Here is a 12,334-nt window from a genome sequence, read left to right as displayed (position 1 = left end):
GATATTTTGTGGAATGAAGAACATATGGCTCCAAACCAAGGTGTTATGCAGGGCACTGCTTTGCAAAATCCTCCCTGTATTAGTGGAGTAATTAAAATATAAGCAAGATGCACCAGAACCTGAGGTGTTTTTGCTCAGGGCTCAATATGCTGTTGTATTCTCAGCTTCCCAATTGCTGACGTGTAAAACAGGAGAGAAAAATCCAAAGTCCATCAGGGCAGAGGAATAATCAATAGTTACAATCTCTCAAAGACAGGCAGTGCTTGTTAAACCTAAGGGGAACACTCTGCACTGCACTGCAGGAGCCCAGCCCTGGCCTTGAGCTGAAGGAGAGGGGATTAAGATGGGATAATGGGAAGGAATTGTTCCCTAGGAGGGTGCCCTGGCACAGGTTGCCCAGAGAAGCTGTGGCTGCCCCGTCCCTGGAAGTGCCCAAGGCCAGGTTGGACAGGGCTTGGAGCAACCTGGGCTAGTGGAAGGTGTCTGTGCCCATGACAGTGGTGGAAAGGGATGGGCTTTGAGGTCCCTTCCAATCCAACCCAGTCTGGTATTCTGAGATGATTTTATGTTTTGTCTTTCTCCTAATTTTTCAGCAGAAGTCAGGCTGTAATGTGTCACATGACTCTGACTCCAACAGCAAAGCTCATTTATAAGAGAACATCCTGTTCACAAATGAAGGTTGATGCCACTGTACCGTTTTTGGGCAGCAATTATGTGACCCTGGACGTTTCTTTCATTCAGATCATTTCATGCCAATAGAGAGAGAGACCCTCCGGAAAAAAACCAGGATCCTAACCTCACACCCATTGGATTATTTCAATGTATCATTAATATCACCTTTTTATTCTACTGCCTTTTAAAAATCTGTTTGTGGAAAAGTGCTCCTGGAATATATTAGCATTTACCTGGAATAGGGTATTTAATTTCACATGCAGGAACTGACAATGCAGCGTGGATGGTGCCTCCCACACAGCATTTACTGTCATTACAGTCGCCTACACCTATTAACTTATTTTGTTGATGATTGGGGATGAATATTAGAGAAAGAACTTGGTGCAAAATAAAACCACAGCTGCCCACCACCTGAGAATGAAGGAAAAAGGGCATAAACATGGCTTGCAAACTCTGAACTCACTGTTTTGAAACTATCTTAGGAAAATAAAGGATTATATTGAGTTACTTGTTGCAGTGTGGCATGACCCTGGTGTCCAGGAGTTGGATTTTGATGATCCTTTTGGGTTCCTTCCAACTCAGGATACTCTGTGATTCTATTCCATGATGCCTTCAAGGATTTTCTCTGCTCTGTTTTCTGCCCTTGACCCTTTCCAAAGGCAGCACTGTGAACACTGAGCAGGGCTGAGGAGGGAAGGGAGACAGAGGCTGTATCTTCCAGTCTCGCAAAAGATCCCAGAATTCTTTAGTGCTGCTGCCTTTATCAGACAAACTGATTTATTGCTGCCGTGGTAAGTCCTGCATGAACGATGAATTAATTCCCCCCGAGATATAAATCAGAGTCACTGCTGTCCCTCATGCTCTGCTGTCCGTGCCAGGGCCCTGCCCTGTTCTGTAACACTCCCACAATATCACTGCACTGGAGCAAAGGCTCCCATGATGGCACTGGGGACAAACTGGAATGACCTGGAAGAGTCACCAACCCCCTGCTGGGTCCCTGGTTTACTTGATCTTCTGATAATGGCATTAACTGAGGGTGGGCAGGGTTGGATGGGATATTGGGAAGAAATCCTTCCCTGGGAGGGTGGTGAGGCCCTGGGAAAGGTTGCCCAGAGAATCTGTGGCTGCCCCATCCCTGGAAGTGTCCAAGGCCAGGTTGGACTGGGCTTGGAGCAACCTGGGATAGTGGAAGGTGTCCTTGACCATGGCAGGGGGGGAACTGGATGGGTTTTAAGGTCCCTCCCAACCCAACCCATTCCATGATTTTATGCTTTCCTAAGGAAGCTACAAGACATTTTATGAGAACAAGTGCATTGGAGAAGGTTCTGGAGCAATAACTAAAATTGTCTCATGTCCTCAAGGTACTGCTGGAGTGGTGGCCCCACGGAGGCAGAGGTGGTCCCCTGTCCCCAGGTGTCCCTTGAGCTGATCTCCTCCAGAGATGGCTTCAAGCCCCAATAGTCTCCTTTCTAACTTCTGAAGGCTGGTAGTTATTTTGTCTTACCACTGACTAAGTTGACAACTTTCTTTCCCTTTTCCACAATAATTCAATGACTTTTACATGTTCCTATGAAAGGGTGTGTTTACTTTGATTAGACAAACTGTGAATATTAAATTACAGTCTGTACCATTGAATCCGCTCTTTATCTTCTGCCCATTGTCATAGACCAATATTCTCCTTTGAGAAGGCATTTAAGCCTCTTCACAGTGATTGAAGGCAATGACTTACTTTTTATATTCTATTTACACTGATGTCTATTAGATTTCCACAGGTATAAGAGCTTTCGATAGCAGGATCCCCCTTATCTGCAGATGTGGGCTGAGCAGAGGCAGCACATGGCACTGGTGATCCCAGGAACCTGATTCTCTGAGGGTATTGCTAATTATGTATGGTTAATTATGCAGTTTTAGACAGTAGCTCAGGCTTAGTCCACAGCCTTAACACGCACAGACTGTCAGCTGGCTACCTAGGACAGCACCCAGGGCCTTCTGGCTGGGTACAAGCTGAGCTGCACATCACTGGCCTTATTTGCTGAACTCACTCAAATTCTCCAAGAGAGGTAAAAATTTGGCACAGCATTGGTTTAAAGCAACTTTCCTCTTACAAAAAGGCACATAAACAGCCTTTAGAGTAATGAATTTTAATTCTTATATAATGAATTTCTAGGAAGTGCATTATAAACAGGGTTGTTTCACAGCCCCAAGAACTCGGGTGAAGGGAGGAAGAGATGCCATAATGCTGCTGCTACTGCTGCACTAAGAGCTGGTTACTATTTTTTTGCATCTTCTCGGACCATTTTAGTACACATTAATTTCCTAAGCTCAGACAGACACCCTCATTTAAATTGTTATATTATCTGCTGGGGTATTTTTTAGCTGCTTTGCCATGCTGACACTGAAATATTGGGCCAGCTCTGTGCTGGCATGGATGTCTCTCCCAAAGCTTTCTGTGCAGACAGGAGCAGATGTTATCAGTGTTAGCTGTAAACAATCTGATGCTGGTGGGAAACTGAGAGTGGTCCAGCTGGAAGATCTTTGGAGGACACTAATGGGCAATTGCTCCTTGGATGTCAGCCTGTCCTTCTGAATAATGGAGGAAATCCTACTTACAGAGGCTACAAACCCTATCCTGATTTGGGTTGTTTTGCTCCTCCTCCTTAGTAAATCCAGGAGTCTTTCACAGGACATTCAAAGTTAAAGGAACCATAAATAATATCTCCTTGTTGTCTCATTAAATCTGAAGTTGGTGAACTGCTCTGATGAGTCCTGGCCCCTTTGGTTCCACACACAAATCTGTTTATTGCATGAGGGATGGGACACTTGGGATGCTCTGGGGGTTTTCCAGCCTGGAGAAGACAATGGGCTGGCAAGGCTTCCTTGGGAAGCCATAGAGATGTCATGGAGCCCAAGAAATATAAATCCTTTGGTGGATGGAGAGCAGCCCTCTGGAAGGTCGCTGGGATGGTCACATTTTATTAGGTAGTTCCTCACTTTCTTCATGTGAGAGATTTCTGAAGCTAATTACAAAATCTTTACCATGAAATATTCAGGGACACTTATTTTTGAATACCTCAGGTTTAATTTAGGTTCCTTGAAATTTTAATATCTGGCTTTAATATTTAATGCTGCCCTGACAGGAGTATAGAAATTTAAAGTCTATCCTTTGAATGAAACAAATCCTGGATTTCTTTGTGGAAAAAGCTGAGATGGAGAGTTGAGGAAAGGGTCTGTCTTAAAAGGGTCCAACTCTCTCTTCTTTTATCCTACACATGTATATATATATGTATGTGAATATACTGGGCTTGCTCTGCTCTAATTAAAGCCTCTCATTTATTACAGCATGGTACCTAAAAATGAGAAGTATTATGATATTTTTTAGTTTGTTTTTTTTTTTCTGGGAGAGGGATTAGCAGCCCAATTAACAGACACCATTAATTCATGAACTGCATTTGAGGTGAAATGAGTAACACAGGCTTTGTGAAATTTGCTCAGAATCTCCATTAGAGTCAAGATGTATAAAAACAACTGGAAAAATATAATGAGCTGATGGGGTTTAGTGTTTAAGAGATCCAGGTAAACCTGTAGCTGGGTGAAAACTGGGTGAAGAAAGGGTTCTTGTTAAGGTCAGCGTGAGACTTGCCTGGAGGATTTTGCCACTGCCTCATTCAGAAGGCACAGGAAAAATATCCACTACAGGTTATGGAGCCAAGCTGCTGGGTGGCGAGTGTCAAAGAGCAGGAAAATATATGTGAACATGTAAAACAGCCCCAAAAAACTGTGCTCACAAAGGCTCTTTGTGAGAGAGACCAGGGGATGGATAATGGGGCTGATTGGGAAAAGCAGTTCGGGCCAGTTCTGTGCCTGCAATTTCCTGAGCTCATAATGCCTGAGTGTCTTTATGGCCACATTTTATACACTTAGATGATCACCTTCCCAGCTTTTACTGCCAATCAGTCAGATTTCCATGGGGCTGATCTCATGTGCCATTATTCCCACAGGATAAGAGCCTGCACAGTCTCTCCCCTCGTCAGCCAGGCTTTCTGTGCAGGTACAGCAGGAGCAGGATGTCCCCAGGGATCTCCAAACCTCTGCCTGAGCTGAGTAATTATTTGAGACAATAAGATGTAATTGTCAGATATGAGGACAGAAAATCCCTGAAGTAATTTAAAATCCCTGGTAAATGTCTGCACACACTACTCAGAAGGTGCTAGTGGCTCCTTGGAGGGTGGAGCCAGGTGGGGGTTGGGCTCTTGTTCCCAGGGAACAAGGGGCAGCACAAGAGGAAATGGCCTCAAGCTGTGTGAGGGGAGGTTTAGTTTGGATGAGGGAAAATTTCTTCATGGAAAGAGTGGTCAGGCACTGGCACAGGCTTCCCAGGGCGGGGGTGGAGTCCCCATAACTGGAGGGATTTAAAAACTGTGTGGATGTGGCACTTGGGGACATGCATTAGTGGTGGCCTTGGCAGTGCTGGAGAACAGTTGGACTCGATGGGCTCAGAGAGCTTTTCCAACCTAAACAATTCCACAATTCTGTCTGACCTAGCTTATTCATCACAATGGAGAGAAGGGGCCAGGGATCAGCTCTAAGGGCAGTGTTGGCTTTTAACATCCTGTACTTGAGCTAAATCATTGTTGTAGGGTCCCTTCCAACTGCAGTCTATTCTATTCTATTCTATTCTATTCTATTCTATTCTATTCTATTCTATTCTATTCTATTCTATTCTATTCTATTCTATTCTATTCCATTCATCTTTTTGGGGTCTTTTTTTTTGAGTGGCCATCCATACTGTCAAACTAATTTGAAGGTTTCCAGGGGCTGTGGTGCAGCAGGATGTTTCTGTACAGACAGGTTTGAGGTGGGATAAGGGTGAACTTGGCTTTTAAAGCATGATGGAACAGGAGACAAACTCTGTCCTTACTCCCGTGGCAACTTTGCTAAAGTGATCTTGGATGGGGATTTGTCCCTATGAGAAGATACAGAACGGGAACTCGGGGGAATGAGGAGCAATTCAAGGCTTGAAGAAGTTAAAGAAAAAGGAAGAGTGACGAGGTCTGATGAAAGAAATTCATTAGCCCCCAGCTGAATAAGGAACTGTGAATCTCTTTTAATGGAAGAGCTCTGCCAGCTTGCAAAGGAGCAGATGTGCACACAAGACGGATAGTTGTAAATAGTCAAAATACTGTTTTTTGGGGCTTTTCCTGCTTTAGTGATTACCTTTTTTCATCTAAAATAAATCCAGATTGTGCATAGTCTGGAAAACAAAATAACAATATTTGGAGAGTGGGAGTGTTTATTTAACAGGTGGCTTATTTAGCAAATGCTTTACTCTTACAAAAATAATATTCCTGGAGTATCCTGCAGCGGTGGTTCAGAACATATGAGAGCAGGGAGGCATTTTGGGGGTTATTGCTTCATGTGGGCTTGGGCTGGGCTGGTTTAATTAAGAACATCTGCGGGAGCACTTTGCTAAGCGCATTTGCATAACTTATTGATAAGAGTTGGGTGCTGTGTCTTTGAGAGCATCACCCTCCTCTGGGGGAGGTGGGACAAGGCAGGGGCTGTTTGCAGAGACACTGGGATGGGTTTGCGGGGACACTGGGATGGGTTTTCTCTGCTGCCACAGAGCCCTGTGTGGGCAGAGCGTGGGTGGGCTCCACCATCACTGAGGGACACCTCAGCAGGTCTATTTCCAGTCTCCAGTGGAATGGGATACCCATCCTTGAATGTGAATTTGACATTTGGATGTTATTTCCTACTCAGGATGTTATGCCTTTATAGGATGTTCCCTCTAACAGAATGCTATTTCTGTTATTTCCAGGAATTTATCCTGGAGCAGGGAAAAAAGGGGAAGATGCCCCAGTTGAAAAGGTGGCGGACAGGAGCTGAGAGCAATCCCAACCCTTCCCAGAATCTTGCCTAAGGCTCATTTTTGATATGAGTTGCTCTTTGTCCCTTAGTCACCAACTTGAACCTTGGGGTTTGAGGTTTGCAGAAAATTTGGAGGGATTTTAAGGGTTTGAGGGATTTGGGATTGCAGGATGACTGGTGTCCCCCAGCCTGGTGCCAGAGAAGCTGCCATTACCACACTGGGAGCGCAAACACATCCTGCTATAGAGCAAATATATATTCTTTACATGTCTCTACACTGGGTGTGATTACTGCACTGGAATTGGAGCTGAGATGTTTTAATAACAATATTTTGAATATTCAAGGGATAATTACACACAGACTTGGCTCGCTCCCTCCAAGCCTTAGCTTTTGTCTTCAGATGGTGTGTCTCGACATTTAACAAATGACAAATGTGGGGTTTTTTTCCTAATACTTGTTTTATTCTTATTAACCCTTCCAAAGGCACTGGATCATCACTAGATGATCTTTGAGGTTCCTTCCCACCCAAACCAGTCTATGATTCCATGAGGAAGTTGCTGGCCTGGTACTGAGCAGTACCTGCTTCACGACCCACTGGGGTGTGTTTTGGTTTTGCTTTTCTGCCTCAGCCTGTGGAAGGAATTTCTTCCCACAATATTTGTAATCTATTGGTATATTAAAGCACTTGTCAAAACTCCCAGGTTTTCCTAAAAGCATGAGCATTAAATGAAGGTAAAATACCTCTGATGACACAAGTCATGAACACAATAAAGTGATTATTAAACTATAGCGGCCTTAGTTCTTGCCATTCCTTTGAGGACTCATCCCAGTATTTACCATTATGATTTGTCATTTACAGCAGTGGTGCCATGATTTTTGGGAGGAAGAGGAATTAGAAATTGAGAAAGTCTGGAGGTGGGGAGGGAAGGTTGGGTTGTTTTTTTACCTGAATTGGCCAAATCAACACTCATGAAAGAGATCCTTGCTAAAGGGGCTGCGATGCCAAGTATGAGAGGCCTGACAGCAATTTTTTCACCTTTCACCATATGGCAAAATAATTACTTTGAATGAGCATCAGCTTCACAGGGAAGCAAAGAAATGAATTGTAATTCAAGATCAGTTTGTCAGGAAAACAAACACATTTTGAATGCCCAGAGGAAGGTCTTGTGTTCTCTGTGGGGGTCTCAGCTGAGAACCAAGACAAGTCTCCCATGGGGGCAAGACCTGCAGTGAAACCCTGTCCCTTCCCACCCTCTGGTAGGAAATTCTCCTCCTTCTTTTCCCTTTCCCCCCTTCTGAGAAGGTTGTCCTGGTGGCCACGGGGGACAAGGGGAGCAGTTCCTCCTGCCACAGACCTGCCCAGAGACCTGCACGTGTTTAAACCCATTTCAGGAGTATTTCAGTGCAAATTTCCCTACTCCCTTCTGTTCATTAACCTTTCCCGGAGTGCTAATTCTGCATTCAGACAGAAGGTCAAAGCCCTCGGCTGATTTTTTTTCAGGAGAATTAAGTGTCTTATCTGCAATATTCTGGAGAGAAATACCACGCCAGGAGACTCCTCAAAGCCTCTTGACTGCACTGCCGCCGTCGCACTTCCTGAGGAGCCACAGCTGCTGGGGGGGAGCAGCTGTGCCGAAGCCGAGTCACTGAGCATGATTAACTTTGGGAAATTAATTTCTTAAATGTACTCTCTTACATCGTGGCCTTTTGCAAAAAGGTGCTTAAGGCATTGAAACAGAGACTGAGATACTTATTGAAGCTCCCATGACAAAAATCGATAGACTGGAAAAACTCAGGTGTCTTTTCCACACCGTGTCTCATCAGCCATCCCTGCCCTGCTGCAGCTGATGGAAGGACACTGTCTCGCCACCCCACCCTTGAGGGTGGCAGAGTGGATGTGTCCAGCTTGGGGAGGGAAGTTTGGCTGAGTCAGAAGGACCTCACGGAGCTTTCGGGTTTGTTTGGGTTGAACTCAGAGCCCTTCTTGTTAGAGAGGGTGAGAGCTCAGACCTCAGTGCACAAGGAAGGACAACCTGTTGTCTTTGGTGACTGCCCGATGCCTGGTTTTAAGCTCCATATTATAGGTTGGGAGCTCAGTCTGAGAGCTGCAGCCTCCTCCTCCTGCTCTCCTACCTTCCCCTTCTCTGTGGTTGGGGAGAGAAGGGCACCGAGTGTTGGGGACCAAGAGACAGGGATGAAGCGATGAGGACCAAAAGATGGGGATCAAGAGAAGGGGCCAAGAGATGGAGACTAAGAGATGGGAACCATGAGATAAGCACCAAGACAAGCACCAAGACACAGGGACCAAAAGATGGGGACGAAGAAATGGGGGCCAAGAGAAGGGAACCAAGAGATGAGGATCAAGACACAGGGACCAAGGCTTTGGGAGCAGCACATGGGAAGGCGTCTTGTACCATCACACCATTTGTCTTTCTGCTACTCATAACACAAAGCTGAGGAGGATTTGTGCACCTGTCTTGCTAAAAGTCATTTAGAAATGAGTCACAGGGACTTATGATCTGTAATTTTTAGCAAGCAGACATTAAATCCTCTTTTTACAGAATATAGTGGCAAATGAGATCCATTGCTCCCCTGGTCCAGCCCCCCAGGCTCTCTGTTTTTAAAAGGTTGGGGGGGGTGTGTGAATTTGCAGTAGTTTCCTCCAAAGTTAACTTGGTTTTTCCTTATGGTAATACATGTAAAAAGGTCAAGGATAATGAAGGAAACAGTGAATTCGAAGTTCTATGGAAGAGCAACTCAGCGCTTTTAGCAATTCACTTAAATGGGAGAGGAGAACCAGTTTCTTGAAGGTTTTAAAGCTTTCACAGCCTAATGAACTGAGCTGCCTCCCACAGTTTCTGCCGAGCCCAAATTCCTGCCAGGAACTGTCTCATTAGGCTCAAGTGGCACAGCCAGCCTGTCCTGCAGCTCCCACTGCCTTTCGCTCTCCCGCCTGTGCCACGGCTCCACCTGGACTGACACATCCAAAATATCAAACACATCTGAATGACTGCACCTCCCAGCCAGAATTAACCACCCTGAAGGAGAGGGAAGTCTGTTTCATATAAAAAAATCTGGATGCATATATACAGAATGGAGGGAGGGAAGCCTGGCCCTGCCATCTCATCCTCAGCCACCCACCAGAAATCAAGGCTGCTGCTGTTCCAGCTCATCTTGGAGGGTTATTCTCACTTGTGGTTCACATTTAAGTCGCTGTCGTGGAGGTTAATGGGAGTGATGTGCTTCTGACTCTAATGGGGCTGAGAAGTGGGAAAACTGATGTTATTGCACATAAATCGTGGTGTGTAATGTGCGAATTGTGTTTTGGTTTGGGCTGAAAAATAATAAAGAGAGGGATGAATGAGCATTAGGAGAGAACAGATTTCCCCCTCTAGATACTGAGGAGAATATTCATCATCATTACAGGCAGTTTGTTATCTGGCAGCATAGGAAGAGGGTAGGAATAATGAGGACTCTAATATTTGACTGATAAGAGGGGAAAGTCCTGCGGCTGTTGGGGCTGGAGCAGCAATGTGCTGTCCCCTCCTCCCTGTCCTTAAATTCTGGCTGCTGCAGAAGTGTAATTTATTCTGCTACTGGGGGCCAAGGTGTACCTGCCTCCCACTGCCTGGGGCTGAGGCACTGAGGCACTGCAAGGAAATCCCTGTTAACTGTGCTGGTTTTCATTGCTGCTTGTGAGTGGTTCAAAGTTCACTGTGTGGGAGAACCCAGCGCTGTGCAGGGAGGGAGCCAAGGAGAAGGTCCCTCCTGCATTTCTCCCATCACCGAGATGGCTCTAGGCATAAATTGACTTAAAACTTCAGGGATAACTCTGGCAGTCAGGAGTTGTGGAGCAACTGTGCAATGGCTGCAGAGTGGCTGGGGACTGATGTGTACCCCTTGTAGGCCCCCCTCAGAGACCCCACAGCCTCATGGAGCTCCTTCCCAGACAAAGGCAGAGCAGCCAGAGCGGGTGGGAATCACCCCCCTCACTCCCCCACCCCATCCTGTAATGCAGATTTTCATCCTACCCAGTGATGGGGAAGCTTAATATGCCCTAAAATATGAATGACTGAAAACTAAGCTTATGAGAAGTGGCAAATGTGCTGATCTCTGCATTTTTTAACATGAGAATTATCTAATAAAAAGGAACCTTGGAGCTCTTCATGAATTAGGCATAAGGGTATAGGAACAAACACGTCTGTGCTCAGCGCTGAAGGTGCCCCTGTAAAACCTCCCCTGCCCTTGCTCAGACAGAACTCTTGGAGCAGGATTTACTGAGAATCCCTCCCAAACCATTCTCAGACCCTGTGCCAGTGCCTTGGCCTGGTCGTTTCCGGTTAGATTATAGACTTTACTGATTACAGAATAAATCCCCTCCCTTGCCCTCAAAGCTCAACAGAGGAACACAAATAAGGACCAAACCCAACCAAATACAGGCCTGCCCCTGCCATGGCCATGCTCATGGCTGGTCAAATTCAAAGCAAATTCTTCCCTCCCACACCAATACTGATTTCTCTGCTCTCAATATTAAGGCTGAGTGGAGAATTTTTAATTCCTGTTTTTTTTTAAATTCTATTTTTTTGTAAGATTTTCTTGTTTGAAAGGATTTTGTGTTGCCAGTAGTAGCATGGGGTGGGGAGGTGGCCCCATTCCCGCAGTGCTGTGGGATGGGGGGCCACCCAGGCCCCTCACTCTGCCCCAGCTCAGGGCCACTTGAGAGAGCTGAGTGTACAAGGGGACATCAAATGGGTCGTGCCAGGTTTTGAGTGGCACTACAGCCCCCACGGCAAGCCCTGCATTGCCAGTGCTGAAGTGTCAGGCTAAACTCCATACTTTCCTAAACTTTCTCACATATATCAGTTTATGCAAGAATTTTAAAATTATTTAAGATTCTTTTAAAAGAAATGTTTTTTCTCCCCCCTTTTTTCTCCAAAGAAACAAAGCCTTCCATGGCAGCTGTGAAATATGGATTATTTACCTCCAGACTGGGCATAAGTTTTATCCAGCCTTAGAAGTAAATGCATATTTAGTCTTTAAGGCATATTGTTTATCCATGTAAATACATATTTTGGTATACACATTCTTCATAACACAGTTCTGTGGACTCGGTGGAGGTTTTGGTAGCAGAACATTTGCCATTGTCTATCTACAACACTTGCTCAGAAAATGTGCAAAAAAGCAGCTGTCACTATGATGGGTTTTAACACTCCTGTGTCTTAAAAACAGCAATGACTCGAAAAAAAAAATCTATTGAACAGTTTTAAAAAAAGCTGTCTAGCTCTGACAGATCCTGCCAAGTTCTAAACCCTTGAGAAACAAACTGCATTTGTTGCAGAAGTTGTGAGACATCCTTTCATTGAGTATTAGGATCATATTCCCGACCAGCAGCGCCACTGCTCCGTGTGGCCCTGGAGCCATGGGGGTGGCAGCCCTGTGTTACTGCACAAGGAGGAACTTCCAGAGTTCGGGGGTTCCCATGTGGACAACAACCTTGATATAAATGTTCAGCTAAGCCATTTATTTTTTGCATTTGAAAGGTGGTAATAAATATAATAAGATTTCCCCGACAGATATGAACATTATGGGTCAGAACTTTGAAGAACATACACCCAAACAGTTGGCTAAAGTGCACCCCACAAATTACAGGGTTGGAACGAGATGGGCTTTAAGGCCGCTTTCAATCCATTCTCTCATTCTACAGTTCCTAAAATGTGAAATGTTGGGTTCAATTTGCAGCATGGCCCATTTTTGGAGAACACCCCAGTAAGTCCCAGCCTGTACAATCACCAGG

This window comes from Manacus vitellinus, unplaced genomic scaffold (genome assembly GCF_001715985.3).
Source record: "Manacus vitellinus isolate BGI_N305 unplaced genomic scaffold, ASM171598v3 scaffold_21_pilon, whole genome shotgun sequence".
In the NCBI taxonomy this organism is placed as follows: Eukaryota; Metazoa; Chordata; class Aves; order Passeriformes; family Pipridae; genus Manacus; species Manacus vitellinus.
Note: the sequence above shows the minus strand (reverse complement) of the source record.